The sequence below is a fragment of the Phodopus roborovskii genome, unplaced genomic scaffold (genome assembly GCF_943737965.1).
Source record: "Phodopus roborovskii unplaced genomic scaffold, PHOROB, whole genome shotgun sequence".
In the NCBI taxonomy this organism is placed as follows: Eukaryota; Metazoa; Chordata; class Mammalia; order Rodentia; family Cricetidae; genus Phodopus; species Phodopus roborovskii.
In genome coordinates this window covers 29,330,794-29,347,165 of record NW_026126470.1, presented here as the reverse complement: position 1 = coordinate 29,347,165, position 16,372 = coordinate 29,330,794, and positions in this window count along the sequence as shown.

The window sequence follows — 16,372 nt, the reverse complement described above, 5'->3', positions numbered from 1 at the left end:
CAATTTCCCTAGAATATTGTTTTCAACTAAACATGGACTGTAACATGAAATGGTACTGCTGTGGTAGAAGACAGAATTTACACCATTTCTTTGAGAAAATGCCTGAGAATCGGAGAAACAAACAAATCAGCACAGCAACGGAGCTCGGCACGAGCCAAAACCCAGGTTCTCCCTCTGCCCAAGTCAAACTCGTGATTGACAGCGGTGGATTACCGTGGTGGCCGCTATGTTTGCTAGCAGGAGAGTGACACACAGTACATATTTTATCTACGAATGATTAAAATGTTTTACAGCCATGTGTCATTGTGTACTTCAGTGCTTAAGTGTGTCAATTCCAAGGGTAAGTGGGAGGAGGCTGGGGCAGAGGTCTGCTTCTGCCTGGCCTCTGGTGTGATAGGGTCTCTGTTTCCCCTGTGTGTGTGTGTGTGTGTGTGTGTGTGTGTGTGTGTGTGTGTGATGTCAGTCCCAGCCTCCAAAGGCCCAGTTTGTCTGTGACCCTGGGGCACGCTGGGCTATGACAAATCCCGAGAGACTTTAATGAAGAGGTATAGAATGTCTCAGATGTATCCGAGGGAGCGTTAGTGTTGCGGTCTGTATATGGTTATGGTAAATAACCAGCCCGCTGATTGTTGTGGTCTGGCCTTTGCTGGGAGCCCTGGACCACTGGAGACCCATTTGGCCTGCATCACCCCCACCTGCGAGCTAGGCGGAGGGCATGGAGCCCCATCTTATCTCACAGGAGAGCCAGGAGCTGGCTCACTCTAGAAGGCTGGGAGGTTTGACAGGCTGGGGGTGGGGTGGGAGGACGGGCGAGCTGTGTTAGGGGTTGTCACTCAGTGCAGCCCCTTTCCCCATGACCGACTCTTGGAGATACTCACTGTAAATGAGGCCAGCTGGGAGAGCCGCAAGCCTGCTGGAGTTTGAGCAGCCATGGCTGCCCCCTCGTATCCCCGGGGGGGACCCACAGCCATCAGATCCTGACAGGAAGTGCTCAGCCAGAACTAGAGCGGGGCCTCCAGCCTCCAGGCTCAGCGTCCCTCCTTCATCTCTCTCCTTTTTGACTGGTTGATATCTTTTCTTCATTAGTGTATCAGCATCCGCAGAAACGTGGCACACATTCTGAGTGGAGCCAATGCTGAAGGTCGCGGCCTCAGGGCATCTTCAGCAATGTGTGTGTGTGTGTGTGTGTGTGTGTGATGTATTGGTGTGTATGTTGTGTATGTATGTGTGTATGTGTGTGTGTGATGTATCGGTGTGTATTATGTTGTGTATGTATGTGTGTGTGTATGTGTGTGTGTATGTATGTATGTGTGTGTGTATGTATGTATGTGTGTGTGTGTTATGTATCGTGTGTATTATGTTGTATGTGTGTGTGTGTGTGTATGTGTGTGTGTTATGTATCAGTGTGTATGTTGTATGTGTGGGTGTATGTGTTTGTATGTGTTATATATGGGTTTGTGTGTGATATGTAAGGCTGTATGTGTATGTCTGTGTATGTATGTGGCATTTATGGGTATGCATGTGGTATGTATGGGAATGTGTATACTTTTGTGTTATATATGGGTATGTTATATATATGTATATATATATATAGTGGTATGCATGGGTATGTTTGTGTATGTGTTATGTATGGGTGTGTGGATTATATATGAGTGGTGTGTGTGTGTGTGTGATGTATCGGTGTGTATTATGTTGTGTATGTATGTTGTGTGTGTGTGTGTGTGTGTGATGTATCGGTGTGTATTATGTTGTGTATGTATGTTGTGTGTGTGTGTGTGTGTGTGTGATGTATCGGTGTGTATTATGTTGTGTATGTATGTTGTGTGTGTGTGTGTGTGATGTATCGGTGTGTATTATGTTGTGTATGTATGTTGTGTGTGTGTGTGTGTGATGTATCGGTGTGTATTATGTTGTGTATGTATGTTGTGTGTGTGTGTGTGTGTGTGTGATGTAGGTGTACAGGAGGAGGGCAGGGGTTTCTCACTTACTAGTACATTCTCCTTTTTCTGAGATATACTCTTTCACTAGAACCTGACTTGCCTAAGAGAACCCGCCTGTCTCTACCTCTCCAGTGTTGAGTTCACAAGCACACACCACAGCATCCAGCTTTTTTACATGGATGTTGGGGACCCAACACGGGTCCTCACTTCTGAAGTGTTGAGGGCTTCACTGACGGAGCCGTCTCCCCAGAACTGTTTTAATGCTTTCTGTTCTCATCTCATGGAGTCACTTAGGATAAGGGTTCGTTGTCTAACGGCGGCCACCTCCTCTCCTGCTCGGCTAAGGGCGGCCACCTCCTCACCTGCTATTTATTTCTCTGCTGTGTCTGTTCATGGACAAGAAAAGACAGTGTCTGAGCCAGGACCCTGCACCAAATGCTTTAACCCTTTATCACTTCCCCTCTGCTATCAATGACGTCAGGCAGCTGCAACAGAAGCTCTAGAACAAATGACTGCAAGCAATGAGGATCGATTCTCTGATTGATCGGTTCTGGGGAGCCAGGTTTGGGGAGCCAGTGTGTTTTGTGTCTGGTGTGGACACACTTCTTACTAGATGGTGTCAATATGACTGTGCGTGGCAGAAGTGAACAAGCTCACTAGAAACTTCTCGGAAAGGCATTAATCCCATTACCGACACTCCCAGTTACCTCCCAAAGTGTCATTGTGAGGACAAAGACTTCAAAGTATGAATTTTGGAGAGTTCAGTCAAGGTGCTGGCAAGATGATTCAGTTGTCAAAGCACCTACAGAACATACGTGAAAATGCCAGCCCTGGTGGTGTGTGCTTGTAATCCCAGTCCTGGGGAAGCAGACACTCTGACTAGCCAGTCTAGCCTAATTGGTGAGGTCGGGTTGGAATGTGAATCTGGAGGGGACACAATTCAGTTGATGGTCAGGGATGCCAACAGTCTGGTAAAACATTATGTGTAGGTGTGTCTGTGAAGATGTTTCTGGAGGGATGAGTGTCTGGACCAGAGGAGGGGGTAGAGATAACCCCCACCATCCTGAGCAGTTCAGCAAATCACCAGCAAATCTGAAGAGAAGAAAGGTTGGAGGTAGGGATCTTGCCCTTGGGCTCTGGACATCCATCCCTCCTGTCCTTGGACTATGGGATATCTATCCCTCCTGCTCTTAGACTTTGGGACATGCATCCCTTCCTGCCCCTGGATTCTGGAATTCATTCCTTCCTGCCCTTGGACTCTGGGACATCTAGCCCTTCTGCCCTTATATCTTAAATCCTTTGGGTGTTAATCTTGTGGATGAATCAAGTCATGCAGCAACTTTCCTGGCTTTCCACTTGCTTATGAAAAACTGTGGGACCGGTCAGCCTCTGCAGTTGCTTGCGCCAATCTTGTTAATTTGTCTTGTAAACGTGCACATCTCCTCCCAGTTCCCCTCTGGGGTAACCCTAATGCAACGGGAAAGAAAGGTGGGTCTCCCCTGGGACATTTCTCTATGTTCTTAGACAAGCATTTAGGAATGCATTGCTTTAAGCCAAATGAATTAGTTTAAGTTGAGTGTGTGTGCATACACAGAGACACACAGGTAAATACACACGTGTGGATGCACTCATACACACAGACACAAATGCTCACATACACACACGCACACACACACACACACACACACACACACACACGACATGTGGACAAACATGAACACACACATATACACAAAGTCCTGTGGTGATTGTAATTTATGAAGTGCCATTTTGCTTGGTATCAGACTGTTAAGTACTGCTGAGTTTTAATGAGAAAGACAGAAAGTATCCTAACGTTTGCCACGTGAACCCTTCCTGACAAACCCCATGGACGTTCTTTGCAGCATGTGCTGATGGAGACACATCAAGTCAACCTCAAACAGCCCAGAAAGCCGGCTCCTTAAATCTGATAGCCTATAATTTAGGGCACAATGCCACACACTCGTCAGGAAGGTGTCCTTGTATAAAGCACTGTTCCATGTGTAAGTAAACAGCGAGTTAAACAGGATATCTTAAATCGACCAATTTTATAAATCCGTACAGAGTGCATATGCAGCTGCTAAGTGGGCAGCCCACAAACAGATAATGCGAGTCTTCCTTCTAGTGTTTCTACAAAGCTGCTTACAGAGATTTAAAATATCAGTGAGCCAAAGTTTTGCTTTAAGTGTTTTTTTTTTTCAGTAGAGCTACGTCATAGACAAATTACACACAGAGATTTAATGCACCCACACCTTCTCAAAAGGGATGACCAGGCGCTCTTGTGTTCATCTGGGACTCTAGCAGCGGGGAAGGGGTCCACGTGGAGGGAAGGGGACAGAGATGAGGCTTGTCATGGTCCAACAATGTCAGCAATACAAAATAGTGTAGCTGACACCTCTTCTCGGTAGATTAAAGCCAAACAAACAAACAAACAAACAAAAGAAGACCAATACTCTTTGAATAAGAAGTCCCAGCCAGACTACATAGACTACATGCAGAACCATCTGCTTTGTGGTTCCTGTCCGGTCCTCACACCAAGCTGTGAGCCATCAGCTCTCCCCCCTCCCCCCCCAGCACCTCCATCCCACTCCTGCACCCTTTGCAAGGAGCCCCTCTTGCAGACCGAAGCTAAGCCAGGGTTCTTCCTGGTGGTGTCACTGAGCGCCAAGCACCGAGCTGTCCTGGCACCCATGCGGCCGAGCTGTCTGTTTCCAGAGTGCTAGCAGAGAGGTAAATGCAGGGTCTTGTTTTGAAAACACCCAGCCTGATTGAGTGTGTAGCTGTTTGGATGGAAAGCCGAGACAGCTAAACAACTTGTTTACAAAGAAAGATGCAGCTAGGTTTCCACGTGCCCCATAAATCCTCTCTCTCAGACCACAGAGACAGTTCTTCCTGGCAATCAATTAGCTCCTTGGGCGTGTACTATCCCAGATGCAGTGGTCCAGGAGACAGCCCAACAGCAAGGAGTCCTGAGGATGCCCTTAGAGGGTTAGGCTGGGGTCCCTGGGAATGGCTGTGATGAGCAAGCACGCCCCCTATTGGATGAATGAGGACATACACCATGGATTCTCAAAACTCTTATTTTCCTGGCCTCCCTCCTTCCTTCCCCTTTTAACGACTCAGGGTCTTGTGTTGTCCACTCTGGCCTCAAACTGTGTAGCCAAGGATGACTTTAAGCTTCAGACCCTCTTGCCTGGACCCCTCAAGTGCTGGGGTTACAAATGGTGTGCCTTCAAACACGGTTTATTTTCATCAAAGCGAGGGCCTTCTGCTCAAGACAAATCTGTAGCAACTCGGCTATATCTCCAGATCTCTGGCCCAGACCAGGCACCCTGGACCTCCTAGGCTGGTCCAGCATGCTTACTGGGCTTTCTCTGTGTGTTGCAGGTATTCTGTAGGATCTACCCCACCTAGATGCCAGTGGCACCCAACCTTCCTCCAGGTGTGAGGACAGACAGTCTCCAATCACCCTTTCCTGTTGGGACCCATCTCTTGAGCGATGACAGGGGCCTTCATTTTGAGATGCAGTGTTTCAAGGGTTAATCTTTTCTTTTTTTTTTTTAATTCTAAATGCAGATTGACACTGGCTACCCCCCCCCCCCCCCCCCGGTTCCCTGCTCTCAGCTGAGTGCCTGATATAAGATTACATATCGCTAATACTCCCATCTTCAACCTGAGGCTTTGCAAGGAAACAGCTTTTATCTTCTCAGTTACATGGAGGGGTGGGAGGGGGGGGTTTGAACCTCCATTGCTTTGCCTGCAAATTTTAATCCTTTAATCTCTTTCCCACTGATGCTGGGGAGCTGGGCTGACAATCCACCTGCTTCCCCAGGCTTGACCTCAGGTCCTGTGCCTGCTGGAATCCTGGGAAAACCAGCTTCCTTCCTGCCAGCCACAATGACCAGGTTTGGGCAGAGATAACTTCAGGCCCCCTAGATTGCAGCCAGAAGGAAGCAGGAGATTTGCCATCTGCTCCTCTGTCCCTCTGCAGGTGGGAGCTGGCTTTCTTTTAGAATTTTCACTCTGTCCTCATGAAGGCTGGCCAACTTCTTCTGGGGGGGACATCTTCAGTTTCCTTTATGCTTTAGCCTCACTGAAATAAAAGGACATAAAGTAAAACTCAACAAGAACAGTATTTCTGAAAATCCAACGCCGAAGCGAAGTCGGGTAATTGAGTATCTTACATGCATTCACTTAATAGGGATCTGCCTTTGTTTTTCTTCAGAGACAAAGAGAAGGAGTTCCTGATCCCTGTGTTGTGACATCTAAGATTTGTGTGGGGCCACTTTCCAAGGCGGCTCTTATCTGGGGGACATGGCTGTGGGAATCCACCCGGCTCACGGTTAACAGGAGGCGAGGCTGTAAATTATCTGCCTCCAGTTTTCCCTGACTGTTTCTCTGGGAAACAGTGCCCTGTGTCTTGCTCTTCAGAGGGTGCATAGTAAAAACACGTGTGGGGGCCGGGTGTGTTGACAGGAGAGGGCATTTCACACGCAGCTCCCAGCAAGCATTCTGAGCTGCTTGAGGACATGTCTCTGCGTGAAACCCACCTCACAAAACTCCATTCTCCACGGGGATCGGGCAAAGAGATTCTTGTGAGCCAGTGTGAGTGACACAGCCTGAGAACATGGGTTCAGGGACCCTCAAGAGATCTTTCCTTGTAGGAGTGGTCACATGAGGTTTTACTAGTTATAGAACAAAGAAAGCCGTAGTTGAATGCATTTCCCACATTCTCGGGTTGGATCTTGAGCAGCAGGGAGAGAAATCTCTCCTCTAGGTCTCCTCTAGGTGCTGGCATGAGTTTCTGAGCTTGGGGTTAGTAGAAGGTGCAGTCTAAATGGATTGTTTTTGTTTTGCTTTTGTTTTTTGTTTCTTGAGACAGGGTTTCTCTGCGTAACACTTCTGGCTGTCCTGGAACTCACTCTGGAGATCAGGCTGGCCTTGAACTCATAGAGATCTGCCTCTCTCTGCTACCCCAGTGCTGAGATTAAAGGCATATGCTGCCACCACCTGGCTTTATTTACTTTTAAAGTTAATGCATTCTGAAGACTTTTACGATTCAGTCAAAATGTTATGTCAGATACGGAGATGGGAATAAGTGAAATATTACGGATCTTAAAGACAACTCAAGGAAATTTTGGCTTTCTGTTGCTCTGTTGACATCCCCACTCTGTGGAATCATGCCATGCAAAGCCACCCCGTGGGGGTGGAGTTTTCAGAGAAATTCTGCTAGCATACCTCCAAGCAAAAGTTTTCTGCATGGTGGGCTGAGAAACTACAGTCGCTAACAAAAGCAGTCCTGCACAGAGGGAACCCCAGCTAATGAGATCCCTCCGTTGCCTCAGGTGAGAGCCTTGCCCACCTCCATCAGGCAGAGAAGGCGCGCTGAAGGAACAGGGAATAGCCCCCACCTAAAGCAGTTGATTAGTGGCAGGCCAGCACAGGGCTCATCAAGTCCCTTTAGTTCCCGCCATTGCATTCCACTGCTGTGTCCCCTGATGACATGGCAGGCTGCTCCCTGGCTCTTAGTGGTCTCCCTCAGACATTGCCTGTATTCAGATCTCTGTCCAAGTGTGCCTTGTTCATAATGTCGTCCCCTTCTGCTTCCCGAACTTACAGCCACAGCTCTCACTTCTACCTGGAATAAAAGTGACCTGCCACATGGGCATCCAAACCATCCACCCACACTAGACCATGATTCGATGTCAGAAGAGAACGCCTATCCATGTTTGCTAAGCTGTGTCAACCAATCGGGTCTGTGATCCTAGCACTTGGGAAGCAGAGGCAAAGTAGATCACAAGTTCAAAGCCAGCCTCTTCTACATAGCGAGTTTAAGGCCAGGTTGAGCTACGCAAGTCACTGTCTCAAAACACATAAAAAAGTGCCTTCTCTCTGGTGTAGTGTGCAGAATAATAGATACAGAACGTAAGTGTAGAGCTGGTAAGTAGATAGACAATACAGTAAAAGATAGGTAGACAGACAGACTGATAGATAGACTAGTGTATATAGGGAAGGCAGGCAGGTAGATTAATAAAACTCAAAAGAAGGAGGGAGTACACAATATGGAGATAGATGCTGGGAATAATATTTTCTATACCCTGGGCTTGCAAGATGGACCAGCGGGTTAAAGGCACTTACTGCCCAGCCTGATATCCTGAGGATTTGTGTTTGATTCCCAGGACCCAGAAGCTGGAAAGAGAGAACTAAGATCTATAAGCTGTCACACTGTGATAGTACACTCTACTACACACACACACACACACACACACACACACACACACACACACACACACGGACACACGGACACACGGACACACGGACACACAGGATCATATCATCCGCAGAAGCATCTCTCATCCTCACACCTGCACCTGGACAGCACCCTCTGAGGCCAGGGAAGGGATTCATTGACCTGGTATTTTGGGGGGGGGGTGTTGCCTACCTAGGACCTTGCACCAAGGCATATACCTTCCAGGAACTCCCCTGGTAAGGTCCATCTTGGGAAGTCACAAGAAACCAACATTTTAGTACAGGAGCTCATTACTGAGACCTTTATATTTAGGAGGCTATCCAGTGACAAAGAATATGATGGCAGAACTCTGGTATAACCGGGGTGGGCTATTCTACATTCATTATAATGGAATTTGTAAGAAATACCTGTCTCACCTTTGAAAACGCCTGTCACAAAGCCAAATAGAAAGGCAGGAGATAGGATTTTGTATACATTTTAAGGGTGAAGGTTCAAATTTCACTAAAAATTGGGCAGAAAAATACAACGGGAAATAGGTTTTTCCAGTGATGGTCTTTAAATAATTTTAATTATGTATGACGATCACTTTCCAAGTTTACTTCTTCTTCCCACTGGCTGTTTCTACAATTTCTTCTTCTTTTTTTTTTTTTTTCCTCTGAGTTTTTGTTTTGCTTTGGTTTTTCAAGACAGGATTTCTCCGTGGCTCTGGAGCCTGTCCTGGAACTAACTCTTGTAGACCAGGCTGGTCTTGAACTCCCAATCCTCCTGGCCTGCCTCTGCCTCCCAAGTGCTGATATGAAAGGTGTGCGCCACCAACGCCCAGCTTGTGTCTACACTTTCTAATTATTCAGAAGAACTTCGGCTAGGGACATATCTCAGTGGTGGAGTGCTTACCCAGCATACCTGACAGCCTGGGTTCCCTTCCCAGAACACAGGCTCAAGGTGGCCCTCATCCATGCAGTGAGTTCAGGGCCAGCCTGGGCTGTGTGAGGCTTTGTGTCATGACACCTGAAGGGCGTTGTATCTACACTGTCACCCGGCTCCTCCAGCTGGCGACTGTGTCAGTGGCAAAGATGCGCTTCACAGGTCCAACTTTGTGACTGCCTCTGTCCTGGGAGCTGGCCCCTCCCTCTGTTCACGGATGACTTAGGCGATCATGGACACCATTTTCCTTGTCATCAAACAAGGAAGAGATTATTGGCCAAGACGGCCGCGGTGTGCGTCACTTCAGGGTCACAGGGACTACAAGCAACCTGCTAACAGCTGTAAAAACAACAGCCTAAATCTTCCAGTGATGGAAGAAACTGTCACTAAAAGAGCAACACGGAGTGGGGGGGGGGAACCATCAAAAGCTGTGTAAATGATACGAGCTTATTTATTGTAAAAAGGGTTTTCTGAAAATCTGGAATGTCCCAGAAGACAGTTTTACTGCGGCTTCTTCCAGACAATGGGAGTGTATAGACTTTCAGCTTCTTCAAACTTGCCTGTATTCCTTAAGTTTTCTGTCCTGGGCCGAAAAGAGGAACGGAGTGTTTGCAAAATGCCTGCATTGGGTAAGAGCAAAAAGCAGCAAGAAGTATAAATGCTCCCTGGATAACGTAACCTCCTAAATTGGTGGTTCTCAACCGGAGGGTCGAGACCCCTTTTAGGACTGAACTACCCTTTCACAGGGGTCACCTAAGACCATGGGAAAATACAGATATTTACATTATGATTCATAACAGCGCCAAATTACAGTTATTGAGCAGCGATGAAATTAATTCCACGATTGGGGTTGCCACGGTATGAGTTTTTTTCTGAATTTTTGTTTTGGTTTGGTTTTTGGTTTTTCAAGACAGGGTTTCTCTGTGGCTCCCGAGCCTGTCCTGGAACTAACTCTTGTTAGTCCATCTTGCAAGCCCAGAGTTTAGAAAATATTATTCCCAGGATTGAAGGGTTGCGGCATTAGGAAGGATGAGGATCACTGCCCTGAGTGAAGACTAGTCTGTGTGCTGTGCTCTGGGGCTAGGCCAACCTACATCCTTTGCCCGTGACCATTGGATCCCCACAGCGTCGTTGCTATTCTTCATGTGTCCCAGGGAAGGAGGAGAGAGGCATGTTGCGCCACACTTCTTGTGGGTCACAGAGCCTACATCTAGACTGCCTTGGGAAAGGAATTGGGCTCTCTCCCACTGTGACCCCAAAACAAGCTCCAATGGCGGCTTCATTGTCTGCAGTGCTCAAGGCAGTGGGGGCCCTTGGACATTGTCCCCACTCTGACTGGAAGTGTCTTCGGATCTGTAAGCCCATCGCAGAATGCCCGGTGGACCAGGTCGCATGACCTCCTTGACATTCAGAGCATGTACCACCATTCTCTAGAGTCTTGCTGCCTGGGTTCCCTAAGCTGGGCTTTCTTTGAGGACTCACGGTTGACCTGGCAGCCCCATGGTGGCCTTGTAGCAGGACCGCTGGATGCCATGGTGTGTAGGGCCCAGAATCTTTGGTTCTCCTGGAGGATCTGAACTCATTGGTAGCTGTGACTTCCTTTGGCTTGTTGAGCTCTGTTTTACCTGGCGAACTAGTTCCTTTCTGCTGATGCATTTCTCTTCAATTTGCATGTTCTTGTGCACCGAGGTGACGTTGGCAGCATCGAGCTTGCCTGCACGTGACAGGCAAGGCCAGTGTGTGCCATGTGCTCAGTGCTAGCAGTGTGTCTGACCTGAGATGATCAGGAAGTGAGGACAGACAGGTTTTGAGATTTCCTTTGAGACTGTGTGTGTATTTTCCAGGAAATGGTTTTGCTTCCCAACAAGAAAATCTGGAAAAAACGCACAGCCCTCTGCAAGCACATGTGTTCTTCAAGCAGCAGTTTCTCTACTTATAACATGACCCAGCCGACCTGAGGGCCACCTGTCCCTTTGCACAGACTGTGCGCTTCAACTCTGTCCAGAGTGTCCCGTGGCTGCAGGTGTGCGATGCTGTGACCCCGGCTTAGCACAGTGAACTTCCCATTTCCTCCTGACTCCCATATTTACTGTCTGTGTCCAGATGGAGAGGTGATAATGAATTGCTAAGGGCCTCTGCCTGCCCCAGGTTACCTGTGTCATTAGAGCAGGTTAGCCCCTCCTCTGACTCTCACTATGCACATCATGGAGCCTGGTTTCATTCTCTGGTTGCATTTAAACATTTTTACATTTGTGTGTGTGTGTGTGTGTGTGTGTGTGTGTGTGTATTTGAATATATGCTACATGTCTACAGCTCCCCTTGGAGGCTGGGGGAAGACACCAGAGCCCCTGTCGCTGGAGTTACGTTACAGGGGGTTGTGAGCCACCACGTGGGTGCTGAGAACCAAGCCCAGGTCCCCTGTAAGAGCAGCCAGAGTTCTTCACCTCTGAGCCATCTCTCCAGCTCCCAAAGCTACATCAGCCCCAGTCTTAGTTGAGTACAGCAGACACAAGGATGAACATTCACTCCCCTTTACGTTTTTCCCTGGGGAATCCGAAGAGGCTGCTCCATGGTTGAAGGCGCTGGCTGCTCTTGCCGAGGACCTCGGTTCCATTCCAAGCTCCCATGGTGGCTCAGACCAGTGTGTAACTCCAGTTCCAGGGGATCCGATTCTCTCTTATGACCTCTGAGGGCATCAGACACACATGTAATACACGTCCATGTATGTGTAGGCAAAACACCCATGCGTATAAAAAAATGTTTCTCTTTGGAACTCTACTATGTTTCTAAACGTCGGTTTGCTTCCTTAAATCTCCATATATCTTATAGACCCCCTAATAATAAAAACGCCACCTTATTTGTGAAAGTCTCTGAAGCAGAGAAGGAAGAGCATTGACTACCCTTGCTTGTCACTGGCTTTAGTTCTGTAGTAGCATTGCTATTGTTTCCAAAGCTAGTACAAAGTCCGTGTGATCTGGTTAAGCAAGGGCTAATGTTTAGAAAACAAAGTGAAATGCATAATTCAAAAGCAATTGCTCAGTTCACTTCATTTCCCACACTTCTTATAAGAACCCGGTGCTAAGAGTAATATATATTTTACAGCCTTTTTTTCCCTTTTGAAACAGGGTTCCATATAGCCCAGGCTAGCCTCCAACTTGTTCTGTAGCTGAGGCTGGCCTTGAGCTTATATACCTCATTACAAACATGGCTCACCACACCCATTTTATGTGATGCTAGGGATCAAACCCAGGCCTTCATGCATGTTAGATGAGCATTCTACCTACCAAGCCACACCCTTAGCGACCACTGTAAGTTTTTATCTTGTGCAAGGAATCTTGTGAGAAACTGGACTGGCATGCAGATGGTTAATGCCTCTTTAAATGATGGACACATGTCTGGTCTGTTGCAATAACTGTTCAGGCTTTCTGCAAAAACATTTTGTAATTACCTTTCAATTCAATATTTATATCCTTCCTGGAAATCCAAATTATTGAAGATTTATAAGCTGGAAGCTATGGATTCTTAGGGATTGTTGCTGCTGGCATGATGATTTGGTCATGTGGTTGTGGAGTGAAAGCAGCTTTCTCTGCTCAGCCTGGTGGGGGTTAACACAAGCCCTGGCGACAGGGTTGTGGGCAGAGCCCAGGACCAATGAACTCTGAGTTTCCCATCAATAGGGACTTCTTGCTAACCCTGCTGGGACCTACTTCACCCTTATCGTTAAATTTTTGCAAATACCTCCCTAAAAACATTATGTGGGGAGAACTGTCCCTGGAAAGGATTTTGTATCTCCTAAAACTGACACTTTTTGACTAAAGATGGGCTAGGAAAGCCCTAGGATCTGGAGGAAAACCCAAAAGCTATATATCCTGTTTAGAAGGGAGTTTTATATCTGATTAACCGAGGAGGTCAGAGGGCAAGTCTACATTCTCAGTCTCTGGATGCTAGGGGATGACCTAGAACTGTGTGTGTGTGTGTGTGCGTGTGGGTGTTTGTGCATGTGCATGTGCATGTGGTATGTGTATGTACATGTGGTGTGTGTACATGTGGTGTGTGTGTGCAGTGTGTGTGCATGTGTTGTGTGTGCATGTGTTGTGTGTGTGTGTGCATGTGGTGTGTATATGTGCATGTTGTGTGTGTGTATGTGTGTGTGTTACATTTAAAGCACATTGTCCCTCTCTTGTTTCCAAACACTAAAACATATTTTACCTTGTTGACAAGACAAACAGGAATGAAAGGCTCAGCGGTTTCCATGAACAGCAGCAGGGTTGAAACATAAAGAATTCACGGTGCCCCCCCCTTAAATCCCCTCCCTGGGGACATCTTGGGTTGATAAATTAATCAATAGCAAATGCGGACCACAGTGGAAACCATCTACAAGTGGGACCTCCTTGGACCTGTGCACACACACTGACATCACAATGAACAGAACTCAGGCTGAAACCGAATTTTGGTCCATGGATCTTCAGCGTTGATCTCTCATGGGATCCAGACCGCTACTTGGCGACACTTACTTTGCCAAGGCTTTCAGTTAAAACAAGTCACCAAAGGTGGAGCCTTCGCTTTGGTCTGTAAAGAAATCCCCATGCTTCAGCTGGTGGTCCATATGTATGTAGGACACTGGCTCTAACAGAGAAGAAACAACCGTGAGTGTGTACCGCGTACACGAAACACGATAGGAGGAAACGTTAAGGGCCAGAGCGGCAGCCCAGATGCTCGCTTGCCTTCCAGTTGATTCTGAAAGACCTCGTGCCAAACTTCTCTTCCCGACTCTGCTCATAGTGGTCCAATTAGTGATGGCTTAGGACTCAGTGAGAAAATACCAAGCAATAGCGATTTAAGGAAGGGGTTGATGCTTGGGCTCATAGTTCAAGGGCACAGCCCTGCTGAGGAAGTCCTGGCAGCAGGGCCCGCAGCCCGCAGGTCACATGGCAGGGTTCTGGCAGGTAGGCCTTGTTGCTGCCTCAGGGGCTCCCTTTAAGGCAGTTCAGGGTCCAAGCCCAGGGAATGATGCCCCCCACTGCTGGTGAGGAGGGAGGGAGGGGCCAGCCCCCTCCATGAACCTAACTAAGACCAATCAACATATTCCCTCATAGGCATGCCCGGAAACTGTCTCCAGGGTGAGTCTAGAACCTTCTAAGTTGACAGTGCATACAGTGGCTGTTTTTTCTTCATGTGCCTAATTGAAATATGACATTATACATTGTAAGTGCATGTACATATGTGTACATATATATATATATATATATTCTTTTTCACATAACCACGTTAGTGTCTGATAGCCCAACATATATGTGCTTTTAATATAGAAATCATATAGGAGTCAGGGGTAGCTCAGTGGCCACATGGTCTTTTGTTCATCATTGTGTATGTGAGATCCAGCAACAGTGTTTAAGAGGAAAAAAGTAGACTGCTCTTCCAGGAGACCTATGTTGATTTCCAGCCATTGCATGGTGGCTCTCAACAGTCTGCAGCTCCATTTCCAAGGGACCCGACGCCCTTGCTGGTCTCTATGATCACTGCAGGCATGTGGTACACAGGACATACATGCAGGCAAAACAGCCATGCATGCAAAATGAAGTATTAAAATCTTAAAATAATGTCTAGTATACCCCCAGTTAGGAAAAAGGAGCCTTATGTCAAAAGCCAGCCACCTCCATGAGCTGCGTGCCACAGGCAGTAATTTGCTAATATGTCCATTGCACAGCGCTTTCGGGGAAGGGGTCTCAAGCCCCCTTGGGATACTCAAATGGCTTGGGCAAGATGCTACTGTTCTTGTGTGTAACCTGTGCAAGGATCCCTTATTCCTTATTTCAACTTCAAAGATGTGTCTGTGTGTGTGGAGTACATGTCACAGTGTGTGTAATACATGAATATGAGCTCATGCTACTATGTATGTGTGTGTGAATGAAGTGCATGTATGCATGAAGTACAGGTATCTGTTTATGCCATAGTTTGTGTGTGTGTGGAGTACATATATGTGTGCTCATGCTACTGTGTGTATGTGTGTGTGTATAGTACATGTATGTGTACTCAGGCCACAGTGTGTGTGTATGGAATACATGTATGTGTGTGTGTGGAGTACATGTATGTGTGCTCATGCCACAATGTGTGTGTACAGATCCAAGGACAGATTGTGGAGCCCGGGGATTGAACTCTGATCACTGGGCTTGCGTGAAGCACCTTGACCTGCTGAGCCATCTCCTACTTATACTTTAATCATGTCTAGCTTACTAGTAACCCATGATACAATGTGAGTGCTGCACCAGTAGCTGTTCTGTGGTGCGTTTATGGAAGAATGATGGAAAAACAGGCCGCACATGGTCAGCTCAGAGGCAATATCTCCCCACACTTGTCTTCGTTGGTGGCTGGGTGAAGCCAAGGACTTCGAACCTGGCCGCACATGAGCTCAAAGGGGCTTTGCCCATAGGACGTTGAATGTCACTGCATTAGGTAGATACGTGACTGTAGTCTTTTTTAAATATTTGAGATGTGGTCTTGCATAGCCCAGGCTGGCCTTGCCGTATAGCGAAGGATGGCCTTGGACTTCTGATTCTCCTGCCTCCACATTCCAGGGCTGGGGTGACAAGCACACATCACCACACTTGGCTGTTTGTTGTGCTCTTTTAGCTTTGAGAGTAGACTGTTTATTCGATAAGGTTTTATGCAATCAGAGGAGAGCTCTGGCCACGTGCTCAGATTCATCTCTGTCATACACAAAATACTTTGGCCACGTTCATGCCTCCCATATCCTCTCTTGCCCCCTCCTACTATCACCCAATTCCTTTTCTCCCCCACATGTCACTTTTTATTTAGTATGAGGCTTGGGTGTGGGGTAGGGACATCACTTACTTGTCAAAGGCAGTCTGCTACTGGCAATACCACACACTAATGGTGGAGACCCCAGCCACCATTAACTGTCTGTACCTAGGGAGGATGAGGTCCCATGAGCCCCTATCCAACCATGAAGGCTTGGTGACAGGCCCTGCACTGGGACGAATTCATCTGTAAGAGACACACGAGCTATGACCAGTCTCAAAAGTCTGCATTTCCAGGCGGTGTGCCTTTGGGGACCCTGCTCCAGAGCACACACGTGTTCTCTGTGCACATGTGCCATTTCTAAGTTTGTCTGTGGTAATGCCTACAGTGCTCCTTGTGGTCTGACTCCATTGGAATGAGGCTGGACAGGACACCGTAGTTAACTTTTTGTTTAGCCGTGTTTCACACAGACATGTGCCTG